We start from the raw sequence: 22,829 nt of genomic DNA, 5'->3' as shown, positions 1-22,829 counted from the left end.
GCATCAACCGCAGCCCCGGCGCCATGTTCCCTGTTTAGAGACTTGCTTTTGCAGCTAAGAAACAGTTCTTTTCCTGCTCCTTACTTCAAAGCTGTTGCCTGTAAACGAGGCAGCCTCTCCTGCCAAGGGCCAAGTGGCCTGACTTTGATTTTTTAAAATTTGTTGAGACTTGTTTCGTGTGCTAACATATGGTCTGTTCTAGAGAACGTCCCACGTGCTGCTGAGAAGAATGTGTATTCTGCAGCTGTTGGATGAAATGTTCTATAAATGTTTGTTAGGTCAAGTCAGCCTATAGTAGAGATTAATTTTGATGTTTCCTGGTTGATTATCTGTCTTGATGATCTGTCCTTTGCTGAAGGTTAGGTATTAAAGTCCCCAATTACTATTGTGTTAGAATCTCTCTCTCCTGTTAGGTCCAATAATAATTGCTTTATATAACTGGGTGCTCCAGAGTTGGGTATGTATATATTTAGAATTATGTACTCTTGTTGAATTGATCCCTTCATCATTATATAATGAATGACCTTCCTTATCTTTTTTTACTTTCCATGCCTTGAAGTCTATTTTATCTGATGTAAGTATAGCTATTCCTGCTCTTTTTTGGTTTCCACTTGCATGAAATATCTTTTTCCATCCATTCGCTTTCAGCTTGTGTGTGTCTTTATCGGTTAGGTGAGTTTCTTGTAGGCAGCATATTATTTGTTCTTGTTTTATAATCCATTCAGCCACCATGTGTCTTTTAATTGGGGCATTTAATCTGTTTACATTTAAAGTTGTTATTGATATATAAGGACTCATTACTATCATTTTTTTTACTGGTTGTTTTGTAGATCCTTTTACCCTTATTTACAGTCTTACTGTCTTCCTTTGTTGTTGAGTGATTTTCTCTAGTTTTACATTTTGTTTTTTCACTGTTTATTTTTAGTATGTAAAGCTTACAAAAAACATGTTATAGTTATAACAAATTATTTTAGGCTTGTAATTTAACTTTGATATCTAAGAAAAAAGAGAAAAAACAAATCTAACTCTATGCTTTGGCATCATTCCCCCCACTTTTTGACATTTTGTTGTTTCAAGTTACATCCTTTAATATTGCCTGTCTCTTATATGGTTGTTGTATATATTACTGTCTTATTATGTTTATCCTTCAGTCTTCACACTAAGCATATAAGTGGTTTATGCATCACTCTTACAACATTGGAGTATTCTGAGGTTATTTGTGTATTTACTTTACCAATGAGTGATGTACCTTCAAATGGTCTCTTGCTGCTCCTTAGTGTCATCTTCCTTCAGATTGAAGCGCTTACTTTTAGCATTTTTTGTAGGGCAAGTCTAGTGTTGATGAATTCCTTTAGCCTTTGTCTGAGAAAGGCTTGATTTCTCCTTCATATTTGAAGATTAGTTTTGTTGGATACAAAATTCTTGTCTGACAGTCGTTTCCTTCAGCCTCTTAATACATCATCCCGTTCTCTTATGGTCTGCAGGTTACTACTGAGAAACCGGCTGAGAGATGTGTTGGGACTGTTGAATGTTATGTGTTTCTTTTCTCTTGTTGCTTTCAGTATTTTTTCTTTTGTCTTTCGTTTTTAATAATTTGATTATGATGTTTCTTGGGGTTGTGTTCTTTGGATTGAATTTGATTGCTGACGTCTGAGCTTCCTGTATCTGGATGTTGTCATCTTTCTCCATATTTGAGAACTTTTCAGTCATTATTTCCTCGAATATACTTCTTTGGGGTCTTTTCCTTTTTAGTCTCCTTTGTGTATGCCAATTATACAGTGGTTATTTCACTTGAGGGAGTCCCATATTTGCTGAGTTTCTGTTTTATTTTTTCTTTTTGCTCCTTTGATTGGATAATTTCATGTGGTTTATCTTTGAGCTCACTGATTCTTTCTTCTGTTTAATTAAGTCTGCTTTTGGAGCTTTCTGTAGAGTTTTTCAGTTCAAATAATGTATTCTTTATTTCCAGAATTTCTATTTTTTTAAATTGATTCTATTCCTTTGTCAAGTTTCTCATTCGGCTCCTGAATTTTTTTTCCAGATATCATTTAATTTTCTATCTGTATTTTCTTGTGACTCCATAAACATCCTTAGGAAGGTTATTCTGAATTATTTGTCAGATATTTCATAGATCCACTCTTCCTCTGCATCCATTGCTGGCATTTTGTTTGTTTCCTAAGGTGGCAACATATGTCCCTGTTCTTTCTTGATCTTTGTGTATTTATGTTGATACCTGGGTATTTGAAAAGACTGCTACCTCTTCTAGATTTTATAGATAGTTATCAGAGCTTTGTCTCTGGTCTGTGGGTTTTTTTTTTTTTTTTTTCTGTTCTATGGTAGATTAATAGTTATCACCACCACTTAGACTCTGCACTGGAACTAATGTGCTGTTCTGTGGTTAGCTTCCTAGCTGGGGGAACTTCCTGTGGGGACCAGACCTTGAGCTTGAGCTAAAGTGCTGCTTTGTTGCTGAATCTCTGGGGATGTCTTGTTGTGTGGATCATTAATCACTTCCAGGTTCGGGCTGTGTGAAAATTCCAGCCTGGGACTGAGTCTTTCTTACAGATTGTGCCCCCTGCACTTCTGTCACTCTGACCAATTTCCACTGAAACTAGCTGCTCTTGCTGTGCCCAGATGTTCCCCTGGCAGACCAGCTTTTCTCCTGTATTCCAACCATTTCCCATAGGGCAGACTGTGTACTTATCCCTTGCAATAACTCACCAGCCTCTGGGTGGCTCCATTCTTCAGGTGGCTCCTTTCTCTAGCTGGCTGCAGTCACTTGCTCCTATGCAAGCTCAGGGGAATCCTGCCAGTGGTTTTTATAGCCTGTGGGCTGGTATGGTACACTGTGAAGCCTTCCTCTCCCCCGCAGACTCCAAACTGGTTTATGTGAAGGGTGCTGCTGTGGCTTTTCCCAGCTTTGGTCCATATGCAGCTTCCACTCCCTGGCTTCTGCCAGGTTGGCTCAGAAGTGACTGGGTGGCTCAGAAGTGGCCAGGGCTCAGAATGATAGGTGCCTTTCCTATGCCATCTTGCCATAGCCTTTTGCACCTTCATTAACTCCGTGGATCTCTCCTACTCCTCCCGCAGCTCCAGTAGTCCTAGGTTGGCAGTCTTTGTTTTTTAATAGTTGTAAATTGGTTACTTGTGGGAAGGAGCAATGCTGGGAATCATCTATTCTGTCATCTTGATGATGTCACTCCTTTGGTAAATTATTTTCTAGGCACTCCAAAAGAATATACATTCTAAATTGTTGGGTTTGGTGTTTGATAAATGTCAATTAGCTTAAGTTGGTTGATAATGTTAATGTAATACACTATATCTTTTTTGAATTTATCCACTTATTCTTTCAATTACTAAAGAAAAATTGTTAAAATCTTTGTCTATAATTGTGATTTTATTTCTTCCTTTAATTTCATCAATTTTTGCTTTGTAATTGTAAAACTTTTATTAGGCCCATACATATTTAGAATTTGTTTTGTCTTCTTGAAGAATTAGCCATTTTATCATTATGAAATATCTTTTTTTTTAACACTAATAATACAGTCATGCATCACTTAACAGTGGAGATATTGCATTAGTCTGTTTCTGTTGCTTATTATAAAATACTTGGAACTGGATAATTTCCAGGAAAATGAAATTTATTGCTTACAGTTTCTGAGGCTGAGGAGTCCAAAGTCCAGGGAACACATTCTGGTAAGGGTCTTGGTAGTGGCATTACAGCAACACAGGGGTCTCACGTGGTAGAAAATGGCAGAGCAGATAGAAAGAAACTCTCACCGGCTCTTCTTTCAAAGCCCTCAGAACCGTGCCCCTGACCACCATTATTATTCCATCAATTTAATCACCTTTTCAAGGTCCCACCTTTCAATTATGATAGTGGGATTTCCCACCCTCTTTGCAGTCACAGTGGGGATCCAGCCTCCAACACATTAAACTTTGCGGGGACACAATTCAATCCATTACAGATATTTTCTAAGAAATGTGCTGTTAGGTGATTTTGTCACTGTGTGATTTCATCCAGATTTGCTGTAACATTTTACATTTCCACTAGCAATGAAGAGAGTTCCTGTTGCTCCACATTCTCATGAGCATTTAGCGTTGTCAGTAGGTTTTGGCCATTCTAATAGGTGTACAGTGGTATCTCATTGTTTTAATTTGAGATTCCCCAATGACCTATGATGTTGACCATCTATTACATCCATGTTTTTCATAAGTTCATTCATATATTTATAATGATTGTTTTAAACCCCTGATATGGAAATTTCAATAACTGGGTCATCTTTGCGTCTGCTTCTATCAACTGTTTCTATATCCTAACCAGAAGTGTAAGTTCTCCCATGCCATTTTAAAAATTACCAATTCTCCCAGGATGCAACTTTTTCATTGGTGTAGAAAAAACTCCAACATAGTCTTACATGTCATTGAGCCATTTTTCTGGTCCAGCACTTGCCCAGGAGGTGGAAGAAGACAGCATCCCAATGGAGTGGGCCCAGATATACTGGCGATATTTGGGTGGCTCTAGACATCTGAACAGTCCTGGATTTTAAATGTGGGAGATTTTGGGGGTTCAATTCTAGTCCCTACCTTCTTCTTATTCTGTGTTTTTTTACTGGGTGATCTTATTCATTTTCATGACTTTAATTACCTTCTGTATACTAATGAATTCCAAATATGTACCAATAGTCCAAGCTTTTCTCCTTATTTCCAGACCCTTATGTCCAGTTGCATACATTTGTCCTTAGAGGTCATAAAGTCACTTCTATCTAAGCACATGAAAACTTAACACACATGCACATTCTCTTGCTTGTTCTCTTTCTTCCCTGCTAGACTTTAGGATTTTACAATAAAAATTTGTAAAATACTTTATATAATATTGTATATAAAATTTTTATATTTATTTAAAATATTTGGGTACCAACATTAGATTCCTAAGGTATCATTTCTTGCTAAGGTGTGCACATTAAAAATCAAACTAACGTCCTATATTTATATCATTTTACATTAGAATTTTTTTCAATATTTCAACTTTGAATATCTATTACTTAAATAATCACAAATTTAAAAAGCATATTAAATTAAGCATCATTGCTCAGGAGAAAATAAGATTCAGAAGAAATATAAATGACTGTTTTCAAGTGTGTAAAGGGATAGCGTGCAGAAATTAGTGCAATATCTTGCCACCTCATCCAAAATCCAAAAAGACTATTCTGCTAACCTCAATAGTTGTTCTAAAGGCCCCATGAGGAAATCTATGAGAAAACTCTTGGCAAACTCTATGAAAGTAAATTATGAGCATCAGTAACATCTTTATCACCAAAACCCCAAAAAACAACGTTCTTGTTTTAGGGTATGTCCCATGAAACCAAAGGGAATGGGTCACATTCCTTAGCCTGAGATACGATACAATGCACCAAAATGATACACAACTGTGTGTATGATACCTACAGAGAAGGCTCTCATGTATTTGTCTGGGTGTGAAATTACTCCAAAAGATATTCTTTCTTTTTTGTCTTTCTTTAAAAACAATTGTTCTATTAAATGTTAATCAAAAGAACAGGTGTCAATTTGAGGCTAAAGTTAGGAGTAGGTGGATTAGGCTATTAGAAGAGGGGCACTTGAACAAAAGTATTCTTAAAAGCCTTGTCCAGGATTCTCCTCTAATATCCATGCTTTTCTCCTATTTTGCATTTTTAATGAATGTGACAATAAAGTCTTTGTGTTTGTCTCAAAACTGCCCCTCAGAAATTGCAAGCCTTACACCTGGGAAGTCTCATAACTTTCTCTGATTACGCACTCTTGTGAGCATCCCTATGCAAGGCCAGCTCCAAGCGACCAGACTCAGCTTGCAACCATGCCTCCAGAACCGAGCCCACAGTTGGACTTTGTAGGTCTATAAAGTAGTTAAGTCAGAGAGACTTGTATTCAAATTCCAGCTCCAAAATCCACTAGCTGGGTACCTTTCAGTAATTCTTGCCTTTCCTTCCCTGGAAAATTGAAAACAATAGTACTTTCTTGCATGGTTGTTGTGGTAATTAAATAAGACACTCTAGTATCTGATATATAGTTGGTACTGTATAAATGCTAATTTTCTTCTTCATTTCTTTTCCTTTCAGCCTCTAGGAAACTTATGGAAAAGAATGGTAAAAATCATCAGCTACAACCACAAAGATACTAGGAAAAGAAAGATCAGTGGAAGTGAATATTGTACATGCTTATATTTTTATTCCTTTTTTTTTTCCCATTAATCCTACAGTTTAGTATGGAAAGAAAGAAGGAAACTATGTTCTCCTAATAAGATTGGTCACTTTCAGCTGAATCTGATCTGTTTTGCAAAATTCCTCCAAGCAGAAAACAACATCTTGCCCCTACTTTTCTATAAGGTACTTCAACTCTGAGGGTATAGTCCCTGCAGGGAAAATTGCTTCCTGGAGGCATCCTCTGTATAGGTGGAGGGTAAGAGCCTGGGAAACACTCATGGAAAAATCAATCCAGTTGACAATGACGCAGAGATAACAGTGCCTCAGGCTTTTCTCAGTTCGGTAGCAGACACTTCCCACATTCAGCCTAAAGGAAAAGAGATGCTAAATGAAGAAGGTGAATTTGGAATATGAAAGCAAAGAATTTTTTGATATTTGTACACACATAAGCTTTTTGTTTTTTTCTTCTGGTTCACAGGGAAATTTAAGAACACTGCTCTTCTGAAAGCTATTTCAGGACTGGGCACATCTCGTTGACATCCAAATATAAAGCAGTTGCTGGTAAGATGGCTCTCTGGGGGAAAACCACCCTGTTTGTGGCACCTGCTTGATTTCCATGGTGTAAATACTGGCACCATGGCCGGTTACCAGCTACCAACATGACGTCACTGAGCATGGAGCTGGAGAGAGCCATGAACATCAGCTCTCTTGAACCAGTGCCAGCTGGCTGCAGCACACCCCTGAGCTGAGGCTCATGTTTAGGGATAATAGTTATTGGCAAGTTCAACCCTTGTTGAAAACAGACATCATCAAGTTCTAGAATGCACTGCCTCTGGGTCTATGGCCTGCATTTTGGTCATTGTTTCTCCAGCTTTTTGAAGCAGCTCAGTAAATCTCACTGCTGTGGACCCCAGACTCTGATATAACAAAGATTGATGTCTTCATTAGATTTTGAAAAGGAATGCTCCAACACTTATTACCTGGTTGCTGGTGCCTAGTACTCTCTGTTCCATTGCCCATCTCCCCCACCTCCTGCGACACATTCCTGAAAATGCTCCAGGAAAAAAAATGTTACAGCCCTGGCAGATCAGCATTTTCTGATTGTGCAATGTCCTTCCCGAGAAACCCCATTCTCCAAAGGCAGTCATTCTGAAACGGGATCGAGAAATGGGGTACAGGCTGGCCCAGGGAGGGCAGCATAAGAGACCAGATGGTAGTGGACTGGGACAGAATAAATCTATGGAATATGGCGTCAGTGTGTATCTCAACACTTTTATGCATTTAGAAGAACTGTCAAAAGGTTTATAGGAAAGAAGAGATGAAAAGGGTAGTTACTTGTACTTTTCCAAATACTTCACTTTCATTTTAATTATCTTTGCCCCTTCTAAAGCAACTTCGCCAACATTATCTCATTTGCTCCTCAGAACAGACTAATGAGACATCATAATACAATAAATATATTATATATTAATATAAAATGTAACAGAATATAATAAGTAGTATTTCCTCTTTACAGATGAAGACACCAAGACTCTGAGAAGATAAATAACTTGCCTACGTTCACAGATGTTAGCTACAGGGGAGAAACTTGAATTCTGCCTGACGTCAGGCTAGAGCTCTCTATACCAAACTGTGTGTATATGTGCTGAGTGAAGAAGGTTTCTATCAGCTCTGATTATTTAATCACACACGCTAGGTGAAATCAAAACTGTTAGAACTTTTAAACAAGTCTAAAGTCGTGCTATTCCTGAGAAGTTTCAGTGGGCTCCTGGGTGGCAGATGTTCTCAAAGGTGTAGTTCCGTAACACCTCACTTATCCAGGGCTGGCTGAGAAGGAGCTACTGTGCGAAAATGAAATGTGTATGTAATTGTTCACATGCCTTAAGCTTCCAAATTCTAAATGACATCTTTTAAAATTATGTTGCATTTCACTCTGTTTCTTAAACAGAATGCCAAACATAGCTTATTTAACCTTTTCTTGTTGACTTAAGACATCATTGTAAATCTCAATTTCTTTTTTAGACTTTAATTCACAACCTTCTGGAGCTTATACTGCAGGGTTCCAGACTGCTATGCTTTTTTGGAGTTCCTGTTTCTTTTTTGCCTCTATTGATTGATGCATTTACCTTTAAGGGTCTCTGCCCTTTCTTCTATCTTGTTGATTCCGATCTGTTAAGGAGTAAAGAAACCAGTCTAGATAAACACATTGATTAGACCTGTTGATGAAGCAGGAATAGATAGGATTTAAACAAAGGCTTGGGTAACTTTCTAGGAGCAAACCCTTTCTATCATCGTCTTTATTTTTAGGGGTGTGGTGGGGGCTGTTGCAGTGCTGCTCAGGTCTCTTCTCCAGCCCAGTTCTCTTGTCACTCAGCTGCTGTGAGTGTTGGTGACCAATGGCTTGCAGCTGCACCCTTTGTTGGAGACTTGCCCTTGGTCTAAAGGAGCTGCTCCACCCAGAAATACCTACGAGGTGGTCCCCCCCCACCTCTGTATGTGGCTTGCAGCCAACTACTAATACAGGGGTGCAAAATTCCAGCCCCCTTGAGAAGGTGGGGCAATTCTGTGAGGCCGTCCTGTTCCAGAGCTTCCCATGGCTCAGGCTGAAGCTGAACTGCAGTTGACCCCATATCCTTGCTTTGTTTCTCTCCCACCATCTTGCTTCCCTCGCCCCCTCACAAGGTTTCACCTGTGAGAACTTGCAGAAAACTCCCCATCTTAGCCTTTGATTCTAGGGACCTAAAGACAGGAGGCTTCCTCTCTCCCCCTCTTTTCATATTCTCAGCTATATTCTAGAGGGGTAAAATAACAAAAGACCCCTGTTCTCTTCCCTCTCCTTTCTCCCAACCCAACATTAAGAGAGAAGGAAAGCCTAATCGTGAAATAATGCAGAATGAGAAAAAAATTATTTTGCAAAAGATATATGAGAAATTCATTCATTGTCAAACTTTGACTTAGAGCCTACCATATGAATCACTGTACTAAGGTCTAAGGATATGGAAATAACAGACACAATCTCCCGTCCCCTCACCCTTTTGAGAAACCCACAGTCTGATGAAGAAGACAAGTAAATAGGACATACATCCTGATCAATGCTATTATTGATGTCAGAACTCATTCATTAATTTAAGAAATATTTCTTAAGCATTCACTATTTGGTAAACTTTTGGGGTATAAATAACCCAAAGAACTACAGGGTCCAGAGGCTGGAGAAAATATGACAGCTTTTACTTTGGAAACAATGCTGGAGCTGGTTCTGGTAGAGCAAGAGGAGTTTACTCGGTGAATAAGCTTAGAGAAGATGTTCTGATTGAAGGACAATGTCTTGAAAGGGCGTGGCATTTGGTGGGACATGGGGAGAAGTTTATCATGGCAGGAGATGAGGAGAAGGAAGCAGGGATGGATGTGACGAGCTTTATCTGTGAGGCTAAGAAGTTTGGGTGTTATCCTGCAGGTAATTTGAAGCCAAGAAAACCTTATGAACCTAGGAATGTGATAAGGGCCATGTCAGTAGGAACATGACTGTCATCCATAGAGCAAATTGGGAAGTCAGAAGGGTGGGTAATCCCAGCCCCATCAGTGCACCATCTGATAGGCAGATGCCTATATCAGGCTTTTTTTGAACAAACTGTATGCAATGGTCCTAATGGCCTGTGACATCATTGCTTACTTACGGCATCTTTAATACATGTCTCTTCCACAAGGAAAATGAAGAATTCCTTAAGTTCTCGCTCTTGAAAATTTGATTTATAAAGAAAATCAAAGTTCTGCGGGGCAATCCCTAAGTTAGAGGTACACTCATATATGACTTGATAAATCAGAAACATCTAAGAAAATTTCTGTCCCCAAATCCCATAGGCTATCACCATTGCCAGAGAGGCCACCATTGCAGATACATCTCTTATGACTTACCAGGTTCTCATCCAGCCTTGGAGATGAGATTTTAAATTCAGGAGGGACAGGGGAGGGCTGGGAAGAGAGATTGTGAGCTTGCTGTGGCACAGTGGGGACACAGAAGTAGTAGGATGGGGAAGGGTGCTGAAAGAAAGGGAAGAGGCGAGAAATCAGAGCTTGAGGAAGGTACTAAATATACGTTCTCTTTCCTTCATGATGTTTTTAGTGGGCAGGCACTGTCCACTCAAATTCACTTAAATAATACTTAAAACCAATTATTTTGATTATTTTATTATGAGGAAAGTAGGTTTTCCCCATGTACAGACTAAGTAATTCCTGCCTTTGTTCATTTTTTCCCTGATGATGAAAACAACAGCAACAGTAATAAACATTGCTTGAGCAGTTACTGTACGGCTGGCATTGGACTAGGAGCTTTGCCTATATTTATCTCACTCAATTCTCCCCCAAACCTATGATGGAGGTATTGGTATTATTCATGTATTAGGAAGAGGAAACTGAAATTCAGAGAGTTTATATAACTTGCTCAGAATCACACAGCTGGTGAGTGGCACACAGGTCAATCTGCCTCACTCCAAAATCAGTACTTAACTGTGGTGCTGTGTGGCTTCCCCAGCCGTGGCTGTTTGCCTTGCTCCACCATTCCAAGGGCTTTTCATCCCTTTCAAGTCTCTTTCACTCACGTATTGAGCGTATTATATTATTGTGCATCTTCTGTGGGTACTGTGCGCTGTCCTCCAAGGAGACGCTTTCTACCTTCTTTAAACACCTTTGAGCCATCAAAGTAGGGAGTACACTTTATTATGAATAGATTTGTATTGTTCTCTAAATGTTTTTAATGAATTTTGTTTTCTAACCCAAAAGATTTCAAGCAAATGCTGGGTCAAGATCAAGTCTTCAAGGTCCCCCTCTCTGCCATAGCACCCAGTGTTAGGCTGAGGGCAGGAAGCCCCTGACTCTCAGCCCCTGACACCAGTGAGATGAGCCCCCACCCAGTGGCTGCATTTCAAGGAAGAAGAAATGCATGTGTGGATCTGATAAGGTCCGAGTGATATCTGGAGAAGATGCCCTGCTAGTGAGGATCAGCTATGTTTACCATTAAATCCACAGAAGCAAGCCAAGATAACAGTCGGAGAGTCTGCGGACAGAAGTTCATGAAGATCATTGCTTGACAGGTCAGGGTAAAGGTCTCTTTCTTTCAAAATATGTGAAGGGGCAGGAAACGTGTGCACCAGGTGTTTCGTGTTCATGGCTGCCTGGGAAAGATAATTCTGTCTGCTCGATAAGAACATTGTGCTCCACACATCAGGTTGTTTTTCCAACAGCTATTTTCTGCCTATAAAAATGAGCATCGCTGGCTCCCAACTGCTTTCTGCAAATCCCTTGGGCCACAAACAATAACAAAAGGTATCTTATATTTATACAAAGCTGTCCTCAGAAAAGCTCAAGGACCCGAACTAAGCTTGTTTTCATATATCAGGAGTTCTTATATAATCCCCAAGGAGAAAGGAGTGGAGGGTGACAATTGAGTTAGGAATGTTGTCATTCCCAGCAAACAAAACAGAAAAGTGAGGCCCTAGTGCCCGACACACTGACGGTCATGGCCAGGACAGGAAGTCCATATTCCCTACTTCCTGTCCAGGGTTCTTCACACTAGGCAACACTGCCTGGGCAGAAATCCTGGAGGATTTGAAAACCTGGAGGAATGGCTGGAGGGGAAAGATTGGGAGAGAAAGCCCAGCCACATGAGAAGGGATGCTGCAGTCTCACTTCATTTAGCGACTTGTTTTCACTGGTCGAGATTCTGCAGCTCCTAGAGTGAGTGTCCCTCTTGTCCTCCGTAGAATTGATTCTGGGGAGAGTTTTTAATCTCTCTAATTGGGAATTAAAGCTGAATCACTATATTTCAGAAGACTGGATGGTCTGAGGAAGAAGACTGTCTGAGCAAAGGGCACTCTGTAAATATTTATTGCACACTTGGATACAACTATGCGTAAGGCATAAGCCCTGCATTCAATAAGTGCATCATCTAGCCAAGAGATAAACACAGGATAAAGGGATCTAGGGCACCAGATGAGTACAGTGGAAGGGCAGTTACTTTTCACCATGAATTTGAGTGAGGACTCCAGAGGGCCAGGAAGGGGAGGGGGCATTTCAGCTGGGGTTTGAAGGATTACTGAGAACAGTTTTAAGAGGTGTTTTCTACACTGCACTGAGGTGGTAGCTCTGTATTAAAATCAGCTGGGGAGCTTTCAGAAATCACCCCACCCCTAAATAATCTGATTAAATTGACCTGAGTGTAGCCTGGACATTGTCGAAGAGCTCCCCAGGTGATTTTGTTGAGCAACCAGGGTAAACCACCACAAAAAGTGTGTGGGCTTTGGAATTAGGCCTGTTCTAGCATCCTGTGATGTTAGATGAGCAAGACCCATTGGAGGGTGGTGTGAGTCTCCCACCAACTTGACTGTTTCTTCTCTCTTCTACCACTGTGAAGAAACTCTGTCATGAGAGAATCCCTCCTCTTTGACAAAATTTCCTTGGCTGAAAAAACCTGGACTGGGAATTGGGAAGCCTGGATTCCATCCCAGATCTGCTGCAGAGGTACCGCGTGGGCTTGGGTACCGCTTAGGATTCTTATTTGCAAGACACTCTGCTAGGTACTCAATGCATCTCTGAGCCTCAATTTCCCCATCTGTGGATGTTTGTAGATCAGCATTTCTAGGTGGTAAAGTTCATTTAATAGACCATGACCAGAATTATTTTTTAAAAAAAGATGGAGTGCACTGCATAGACTAAGGGTGGATATTACAAAGTACAATTTTATTTCAGTCATATATGTGTGTGTGTACTGAGTCATGATGTAAAATACATTTGAGGTTATCGGTTGCAAGTTAAAAAGTTTGAGAGTATATATATATTCCCTTTGGCAGCATGTATTCTAAAATTGGAACAATACAGAGAAGGTTACACGGTCCTTATCAAGGATGACACACAAATTCATGAAGCATTCCATGTTTTTTTTTTTTTAAGGTTATGTAATTTTTTTACAGGAGAGAAAAAAATTTGAGAAACATGGGATTGTATGTTCTCTAGGAACCCCTTCCCTCTGCTTGATGACAACTCCAGCCCATGACAACTTCAGCCTCTGTGAATTTGCCTTTCTGGGACCTCCTTTTACTTAGTAGCATGTTACTAGTTAGTAGCATGTATGTAATTCTGGCCTATCATTTATATATTTTTAAGAGGGAGGCAGGACAGTATACTGGTTAAAAGCACCCTTTTCAGCTAGTTAAGTCTATGTTTGAATTGAATTTCTTCATTTATTAATTGAATGACCTAGAAAATATACACGCCCTCCCTCAGCCTTAGGTTTTTCATGTGGATGATAACACCCAGTATACCTGATGGGTGAAGATTAAACAAAATACTGTAGGTAAAACTCTTAACACAAATCACCTTGTTCATAGAAAGTGCTGAGTGTATGGTAGCAATTACTACCTGACTTCCCACCCCACCCAGATTTTAGGTACAGTCCGTAATTTAGTACCTGGCATTTAGAAAATCATAAATATCTTATGCTTATCTGACTAAAAAAAACAAGTATTCCAGTCTCAAGCAGACGCTAACATGGAAGAAAAGCCATTCTCTGTTGGCACGCACCATTCCCACACAGATCTGGGAAGAGAGTCAGGACATCTGTAAGTGTCTTCTCCCCACACATCCCCTTCGGCCTTTTCCTCTAACATGACCAGCTGGACCTGGGAAGGTAAAGGCAGAAGGAGGCGGATCCAGGTGATGATTTGCTCCAAGGATCAAAACAATCATATTGCAGTGCCATCGAAATCAACAGAAGCTGAGGATCAGCTGTGTTGCAAATTGGTCGTCTGCCTAAGAAGGTTTCAGAAAGAAACACACAACAAAGAAATAAGAAAGAGCTGGTGACCAATACATTGAGAAACTGAGGATAAAACTGGAACATTAGACCAGAAATAAATGGCCGTCATCAAATAGTAAACAAATAAGCAACTCAGTAGGACTGAATTGCCTCAGAAATAGGCTAGGAACAAAGCCATCACCTTGTAAATGATTAATTTCAGGAAATGCCCACTAATCAATTACTAGGGCTTCTGTGTAATAGTTTCCCTAGATTTATAGGTGGTGATTGCGTGAATTGGATCATTGATTCCAGAATGAGATAAGCAGTAAGACTGGTAACCTAATCTACTTACTCCTAGTAGCTACAAAGAAATTAGCCGCCTTTAGTGGAAGCCAGCCAGTTACTGGAGTGAAAAATCCATTCACCACTCACACTGGCCCAGTCTCCCTGGGGTGTTCAGTTATGCTGAGAAGATGTTGAGGGAAAAGGAGATAATGATCCATAAATAGACATATGGGGAAGGGGAGCGATAGGGAGTGTGGAGGAAGCCTCATGAAATTGCACAGAAAAAAATGGGCCTTAAAATGATAAAAGCACAGGATTATAAGGAACATACAAATAGTATTAGAAAGTATTGTTGAAAGTAGCACCAGCTTCTAGTGTGTGTATGTGTGTGTGTGTGTGTGTGTGTGTGTGTGTGTGTGTTGGGAGAGGGAGGTTTCTGAGAAAACCTTGGTTTGAAATTGTATGGTGAAAAAAGAAAATGTATGTGAATAATGTAGCCCCACCTAGAAATATTTTGCTAACACAATCGTTTTTCAGGAAAGAAAAGGCCTGGAAATAGCAGCATGGAATCAGCCCCCATTCCAAGCAGTCAACTGAAGTCCAGGAAATTCCATATATAACCAGAAGAATAGACATCCTGGAGCATTTTGCCATGTTAAGATTAGCGGAAACAGACCCCCATCAGTGCTGGTAACAAAGAACCAAAGGTGAAGAAACTGCGGCGAGTCCGGCTGCCTCCCTTCTGGGAAGGTGGTGGCCACAAGGACACAGGTAGTTGTCTTGGCTGTGTTGACAGTCCTTTGTTCTGCGACCAGCCCTTTCAGCAGCAGCACACAGAAACCTACTGCTCTAAGGAAAATAATAAAAACCAAGTGTGCACAGCTCAGCAAGTCCTCCTGATGCATCCCAACAATCCCTAAAAAGTTTTGTTAACATAGCAATGGTTTATGATTAACACTTTTTGGATTTTGTTTAAGAAACCGTTCCCTCCTCAAAAGTCATAAAGATATTCTCTTGCACTTTTTCCTATAGGATTTAAAGTTTTCCCTTTCATAATGAATTCTTCTTCTATATGAAATTGAAAGACACACAAAAAGCTCAAACCAAAAAAGAGATTAATAAATTTTATTTATTAAAATGAAGAACTTCTATTTACCAAAAATGTTATAGAGTGAAAAGATCAGCCGCAAACTGGGAGAAAATCTATACCCCATCTAACTGACAAAGGACTAGGATCCAGAATACATGAAGAATGCCTACAACCCATCAAAAGATGGCCCCCAAATATAAGGTAATTCACAAAATATATATAAATGGCTATTCAGCATATCAAAAGATCCTCAACTTCACTAGTAGTAAGAAAAAATGTAAATTATACTGTGATATTTTACTAGATGGACAAAAATTTATGAAGTCTGACAATACTAAGAATTGGTGAGGACATGTAAAAACAGAATCTTGTATACTACTGTTGGGACTGTGAATTAGTACAGTTTCTTTGGAAACCAATTTGGCATTATCTAGCATAGGTAAAGATGACGTTTCTATGACCCAGCAATTCCACTCCTAGGTGTGTACTCTAGAGACTCGTGCATATGTGCACCAGGAGACGTGTATAATACTGTTCATAGAATCACCATTCATATTAGCAAATACACAAGCAAAGCTAAACAAATGTTGTTAGGGAATACCACCATTATAGTCAACTATTTTTAAAAAGCAAGATTATGATAAAATTCAGGATGGTGGTTATGAGGGGAAGACAGGAGGATGGGAGTTGGGGAAGAGGACACAGCTAGTTTCAATTTTATGGTTAATGTTGAGATTCTTCAGTTGGCAGGTGGGTCAGAGTGGCTTCATATATATTGCAAATATGCTGTTGTAAGCACAGAATATACATAATTATTTTTAATTTGTAAAAACAGTGGGTGAACAAAACAAAAATCTCCATTGTCTCAGTGACAAGGAAAACATCATTGGTTAAACATCATTCTGATTAAATTAGAAAGGGAAGGGTCAGTCAAGAAGTGATTAATTACTTTCTGTAGGAGTGTTTGCTCAATGTGAATGCCCCCAGAGGTCTTCCGGGAAAATGGGCAGCTAGCCTACTGCCCAGTTTTATACCTATTAAAGCCTAGGTTGCAAGTGGCCTGCGTGGGCAAGTTGTGACCAGTTATGGGAAAGGCATGTTACTTAGCACATGAATGTCATATGCAGTAATGTGGTGCCATCTATCTTAGATGATTTTCAATGAAGAAAACTGAGGGGTGTTCTGGGGCAAGGCCTTTTGGTTTACTATCATGAATACCCTACTTTCCACCTTGATTGCTTGAACTTGATATTAAACTGAGGTGCTTTTTCAGCACTTTGAATTCTGAATTGTGATTCAAAAGACACAGTGCTTGACATCTTTTGCTTTGTAATCCTAGCACCACTCATGTAACCATAATCCCCCTTTTAACTTGCTATTTCTATCTTTAATATGTTGGAGTCTTACCCACCCTCCCAAAAGGATTATATGGTTAACCAGATGGCAGGACCCCTGTTTATTCATCCCTGTATGCCTGAAACTTAGGAAAATATGTGCTTAATAGGTTTTAAAAAATTTTAATTTTAAATAACTATAAATTCACGGGAAGTTGCAAAAATAATACAGAAGTTCCATGTATACTTCACCCAGTTTCCACAATGATTATATCTTACATAATTATAGAACAATAACAAAACCAGGAAACTGATATTGGTACAATGGAAGTGTATAATTCTATACAATTTTATTATGTTTAAAGATTCATTTAACCATCACTGAAGTCAAGACACATAACTATTCCATCGCCACAAATATCTCCCCTAGGCTACCCCTTTACGGTCATACCCAGCCCCCTCCCCCGTTATCCCTAACCTTTGACATTCGCTAATCTGCTTTCTATCTTTATAATTTTGTCATTTTGAAAGTGTTATGTAAATGGAACCATATGGTATATGACCTTTTGAGATTGGCTTTTTTAAGTCACCAAAATGCCCTTGAGCATAGAGTTGGGTCATGTTTTTTTAATCCATTCCACCAATCTTTGCCTTTTAATTGGTACATTCAGACCATTTACATTTAATTTAATTATTGATATGTTAGGGCCAAAGTAGGTCATTTTCTTTGATGATTTCAGTCTATTTTCTCTCTGTTGTTCAGATTGGGTAATTTCTGTTGTTTTCCCTTCATGTTCATTGATTTTTCCCTCTGCCTTCTCTGTTTTGTTGCTGAGTCCATCCAATGAGTGTTTTATGTCAGCTATTGTGTTTTGTCAGCTCTAAAATGCTCATTTGGTTCTTCTTTATATCTTTTATTTCTTTGCTGAGACTTTCTATTTTTTCATTTTTTTCAAGTATGTTTGTAATTGCTCATTGAAGCATTTTTGATAGCTGCTTTAAAATCCTTGTCAGATAGATTCAACATTTATATCATTTCTATGTTGACATTCGTTGATTGTCATTTTTCATACAAGTTGAGATTTTCTGGTTTTTAGTATGATAAATAGCTTTTAATTGTATGTTGGATATTTTGGATACTCTGGATTTTATTTAAACCTTCTGTTTTAGTAGATCTCCTCTGACACTGTGTTGATCTGGGAAAGAGGGCACTGTCATTTTGCTGTCAGCGGGTAGAAGACTAGGTTTCCCACTTGGCCTCTGTTGACACCAAGGAGCATGGCACCTCCTTACTGTGGATGGGTGGGAGTTGAGACTCCTTACTAGGCCTCCGCTGGCACAAGTTGGCCTGGAGAGGGAGGAGCACCTTGCTGCTGCTCCCCATGTGGCTTCACTGACACCATGGAAAAGGACTCACTATTGCTAGGTGGTGGTGGTGAAAATCCTGAATCTCCACTAGTCCTCTCTGCTTTAAAAAGTATTCCATTATATGCCGATTCTCATTGTGGCTATTGAGAAATTAGATGCCAATCTAATTTGTTCCCACGCCAGTAATCTGTCTTTTTCTTTGACTGCTTTTAACATTTTCTTTCTTTTCTTTTTCTTTTTCATTCTCTTTTATTCTATTTCATTCCCTTTCTTTCATTTTTTCTCTTCCTTCTTTTGATGTTCTGCAGTATCATTACAATGTGTCTAGACTTGGATTTCTTTTTATTTATTCTGCATGGGAAATATTTGATTTCCTAAATCTAAGGATTTCTGTCTTTTGTAAATTTGGGAAAAATCCTCAGACAATATCTCTTTGGATATTGCCTTCTTCTACATTTTCTCTATTACTTCTTTTTTATACTCTGATTAGACAGATGCAGACGTTAGCTCTCTTAATTATAGTCTCCATGTCTGTTTTTCCCCAAATATACATGTTCGTCTTTATTTTTCCTTGAAGCTTTGATAGCTTAAAACTTGCAGGTTTCTGTTAATTTTATAAATATGTATGTTCAAAATATTTTGACTATGAGCATTTTAATCACAAAGCCAGCATATGTTACTTTGAATCCAGTTAAAATCTGGCAGTTGCTCAATGGAACCAACAGCAGCAATAGCTGGACTCTTATTATAAACGTATCTGGTGCACATTTCTTGAACAGTCTCAATATCTACAGCATCAGTTCTTGCTTCAAGCAATTGGATAGGAATTCTTCTATTATAATATAACATTTAACACCAATCTCTTCACAAATTGGAGTTGAACCATAGAGTTGCAACAGTGTGTTTGTTTCCAGAAAGATTTCTAGATCTTGCCAAAGGCATGTGCAATGTTACGTATGGTGACATAACGTGCTTTTTTCGAACTTCACAAAACCTAATGAAATAGGTAGCATTGCTTTTATTCTTATTTTATAAATAAGAAAACCAGAGTTTAAAGATGTTAAGTATTTCTACTGATGGACATAGAAAGAACTGGAATGTTCTGAAAGATCATTTTAGAGCATGCCATCAGAAGTTTTGTGGGTCATCCATCCCTCCATCCATCCATCCATTTGTGAATTTATTCAAGAAACCATTCTTGAGAACTTGCCATCTATATGGCATGATGCTAGACACTGGGATGCAAAATTGAATAAAACAAAGAGCTTATATCTTCATATAGTAGGACACATAAACATTGTAATACACTGGGGCAAGTTAAATGGAAGGGATATGTAAACATTGAGGGGGGCATCACCACTTAGACCAGCTCATATATAGCTTTGGGGTGGGGAAGGAGAAGGTGGTTGCTGACACAAAAGGGTGAGGAGATACAGTTAGGAGCATCAGTAACAAGTGAAGATGGAAGTCTTTTCTTCTTTTATTTATTTATGTATTTTTTTTTTAATTTTTTAAAAATTATTTTATTATTTTATTTTGTTGACATACAATGTGGTTGATTATTGTGGCCCATTACCGAAACCTTCCTCCCTCCCCCCTCTCCTCCCTCCCCCCCAACAATGTCCTTTCTGTTCGCTTGTCGTATCAACTTCAAGAAATTGTAATTGTTGTAATTGTTATGTCTTCTTTCGCTCCCCCCCCCCGTTTTTGTGTGTGTGTGAATTTATTTATTTTTAGCTCCCACCAATAAGTGAGAACATGTGATATTTCTCTTTCTGTGCCTGACTTGTTTCACTTAATATAATTCTCTCGAGGTCCATCCATGTTGTTGCAAATGGCAGTATTTCATTCGTTTTTATAGCTGAGTAGTATTCCATTGTGTAGACATACCACATTTTCCATATCCACTCATCCAATGATGGACATTTGGGCTGGTTCCAACTCTTGGCTATTGTAAAGAGTGCTGCGATAAACATTGAGGAACAGGTATACCTTCGACTTGATGATTTCCATTCCTCTGGGTATATTCCCAGCAGTGGGATAGCTGGGTCATATGGTAGATCTATCTGCAATTGTTTGAGGAACCTCCATAGCATTTTCCATAGAGCCTGCACCATTTTGTGGTCCCACCAACAATGTATGAGAGTTCCTTTTCCTCTGCAACCTCACCAGCATTTATCATTCAGATTCTTTTGGATATTAGCCATCCTAACTGGGGTGAGATGGTATCTCAGTGTGGTTTTGATTTGCATTTCCCGAATGCTGAGTGATGTTGAGCATTTTTTCATGTGTCTGTTGGCCATTTGTATATCTTCCTTAGAGAAATGCCTATTTAGCTCTTTTGCCCATTTTTTAATTGGGTTGCTTGTTTTTTCTTGTAAAGTTGTTCGAGTTCCTTGTATATTCTGGATATTAATCCTTTGTCAGATGTATATTTTGCAAATATTTTCTCCCACTCTATTGGTTGTCTTTTAACTCTGTTAATTGTTTCTTTTGCTGTGCAGAAGCTTTTTAGTTTGATATAATCCCATAATGGGTGAGGAGATACAGTTAGGAGCATCAGTAACATGTGAAGATGGAAGTCTTTTCTTCTTTTAAATTTAATTTTTAGATGCTGACTGTTCCTCCTTTTTTCTAAAAGAAAAGAAATAAGAGCTCAAAACTATTCTTTTTAAAGGATTTTTTTTTTCCAGTTACCAGGAGCAAAAGTTGTTCTAGTCCAGGATCAGATCCGTTGCTGGATGGAGCAGATCAGTGATTTGCTTATCCAGTTTGTGCTCTTTTCTGGAATTGAAAATTCACACAGAGAAAAGACTTGTTTGGTACAGTTGCTTATAATTGTGCTTTCCTCTCGATTGCTCACGTGCTTATATCAGTAGCTCTAATCCAGTTTTCTAAGACCCCATCTCCCTACTGGACGACAAAGGTCCCATGCTGGGTCTTGCAAAATTAAGCTCTAAGCTTTTCTTCCACCAAAGGTTCGAATCTGAGCACAGATGTCAGAGTTAACCCAGTCACCCCAGGTCCTCTTAAACTCATAGCAAAGTTCATTTGTCTTGCTGCCTTTTTAATGGTGTGAAATTTTCCTTTACTCAGCAACTTTCCTCACTTTGTTGGTTATACCCAGTTGGGTTTATCTTTGTCTGAACCAACATGATGGACAGACCTTTTAGCAAGTGGTCTGTATTATTTCTAGGGCTTAAAATGTGGGCCATATATACCTCTAGAAACTAAATATACACTGGGAATCCTTATCCCACTCTAGCTGTTTGTTCTGAAAATAAAACTGTCATCAATGATCCTGGAAAACAGAACCTGGAGCGTTAGGCTGTTGTAGGAGTTACATGATATTGCAGCAAACTGAGTATGACCAGTGGTGTTAATTGGAGTCAACTTCCAACATGCTTTTGAGCTACCACTGCAATCTGTCTCTTAAAGGCTGCATGCTGTCAGTAGTCCAGCCAGATTCTTGGTCTATTACATAAGTCAATTACTATCATGGCTGGACATCTAATTAGAGGTTTGGCTTTTCTAACTAAGCTTTTGGCTTCCAGAGTGATCTCTAGTAAGTTCCTTATATCCCTGATTCTTGGCAGTACATTTTGGATAAGACAGAAAAGACTTGCTTCAAGCCCTGACTATAACACTTTTTTAATTGTGTGTCCTTGGGGCAAGTTACTCAAACTCCATTGATTTCTTCATCTGCAAAACTGGAACATTAATGCTCATCTCTAAGGTTTGTTGTGAAGACTATGTGAAATAATGTATGTAAAACACCTAGTATGGTATATGACTTATAGTTAGTGCTCAATAGATAGTAGTTGTTTTGATTACCTTACTGATAAGATCACGACCTCAGTTCAACCAAGAATGGGTTACTGATTTATTGCCAAGAAAAGATATTCTACAGATTATGGTTCAAAATTGTATGGACAGCAATAACCACCAGCCAGATTGGAAACTGGCAAACTGATTTCCTACACTAGTTTCTTTGCAGTCTTTGGCAAACATGTTGCAATATTGCAGGAAATGTGAGAAAAGGGGAGGACTGGTAGAAGATGAGGCAGGATGAAATTATGCAATTGTTTTGCAGCCCTTATCCCCTCTGTTGCCATAGCCCGAGTCCATAATTCTCCATGTGATGTGGACCAGGTTTCTGCTGCCTGCAGCTCTTCTTTGCTTATCACTCTATGATTTATGAGGTCATTTTGTCCTGTGTGCCAGAAGATGGGCCCCAAAGCACCAAAAGAGCTGTGTTGGGTGTGGTGGTGACAGAGACATGCTGAAAAGTGACCATGGGAAGAAACCGGCTACGTTAGTGTGCCAGATGCTGCACTAGGAGCCTAAGCAGCAATTGCTCATGGGACAGAGTCTCTGTCCTCAAGGGGCTCACCATAATCTTGGTGAGACAGGCTAGCATACAGGCAATGCCACTGCAGAGCACTGAGTGACCCTCCTGGGAGGTCAGAGAAAGGGGCATCCGTGCTGAGAAGTAAAGATGTGAATAAGAAGTTAACCAAAAAAGAGCAGACGTGTGTGTGTGCATGTGCACACGCCTCTGTGTTGAGGGGGGTACAGGGTGAGGGCGGGAGTGTTAGGAAGAGACAAGAGTAGAATTTGGAAATTGCACCTGGTGATGATTCACCTTGTGAGATGCTGGGAGGTGAGAGTGAGCAAGGGATATTTGAGGAACTGTTTGCCCATCTGCTGTTGGCAACTCTGATGTCATGTGAGGGGCTCTGTCATCTAAGGAGGATTCCCTG

General features: G+C 39.3%; 1 non-coding gene across 1 annotated transcript; it reads left to right on the top strand.

The window, feature by feature from the left end:
* The first annotated feature begins 13,026 nt into the window (after nucleotides 1-13,026).
* LOC134386685 (U6 spliceosomal RNA) lies at nucleotides 13,027-13,131 on the top strand. Its single transcript, XR_010024515.1, has one exon. It is a non-coding gene; the product is annotated as a U6 spliceosomal RNA (small nuclear RNA).
* Nucleotides 13,132-22,829: the final 9,698 nt, after the last annotated feature.

This window comes from Cynocephalus volans, chromosome 9, assembly GCF_027409185.1.
Source record: "Cynocephalus volans isolate mCynVol1 chromosome 9, mCynVol1.pri, whole genome shotgun sequence".
In the NCBI taxonomy this organism is placed as follows: domain Eukaryota; kingdom Metazoa; phylum Chordata; class Mammalia; order Dermoptera; family Cynocephalidae; genus Cynocephalus; species Cynocephalus volans.
Note: the sequence above shows the minus strand (reverse complement) of the source record. Positions and strands in the feature narration are given on the sequence as shown.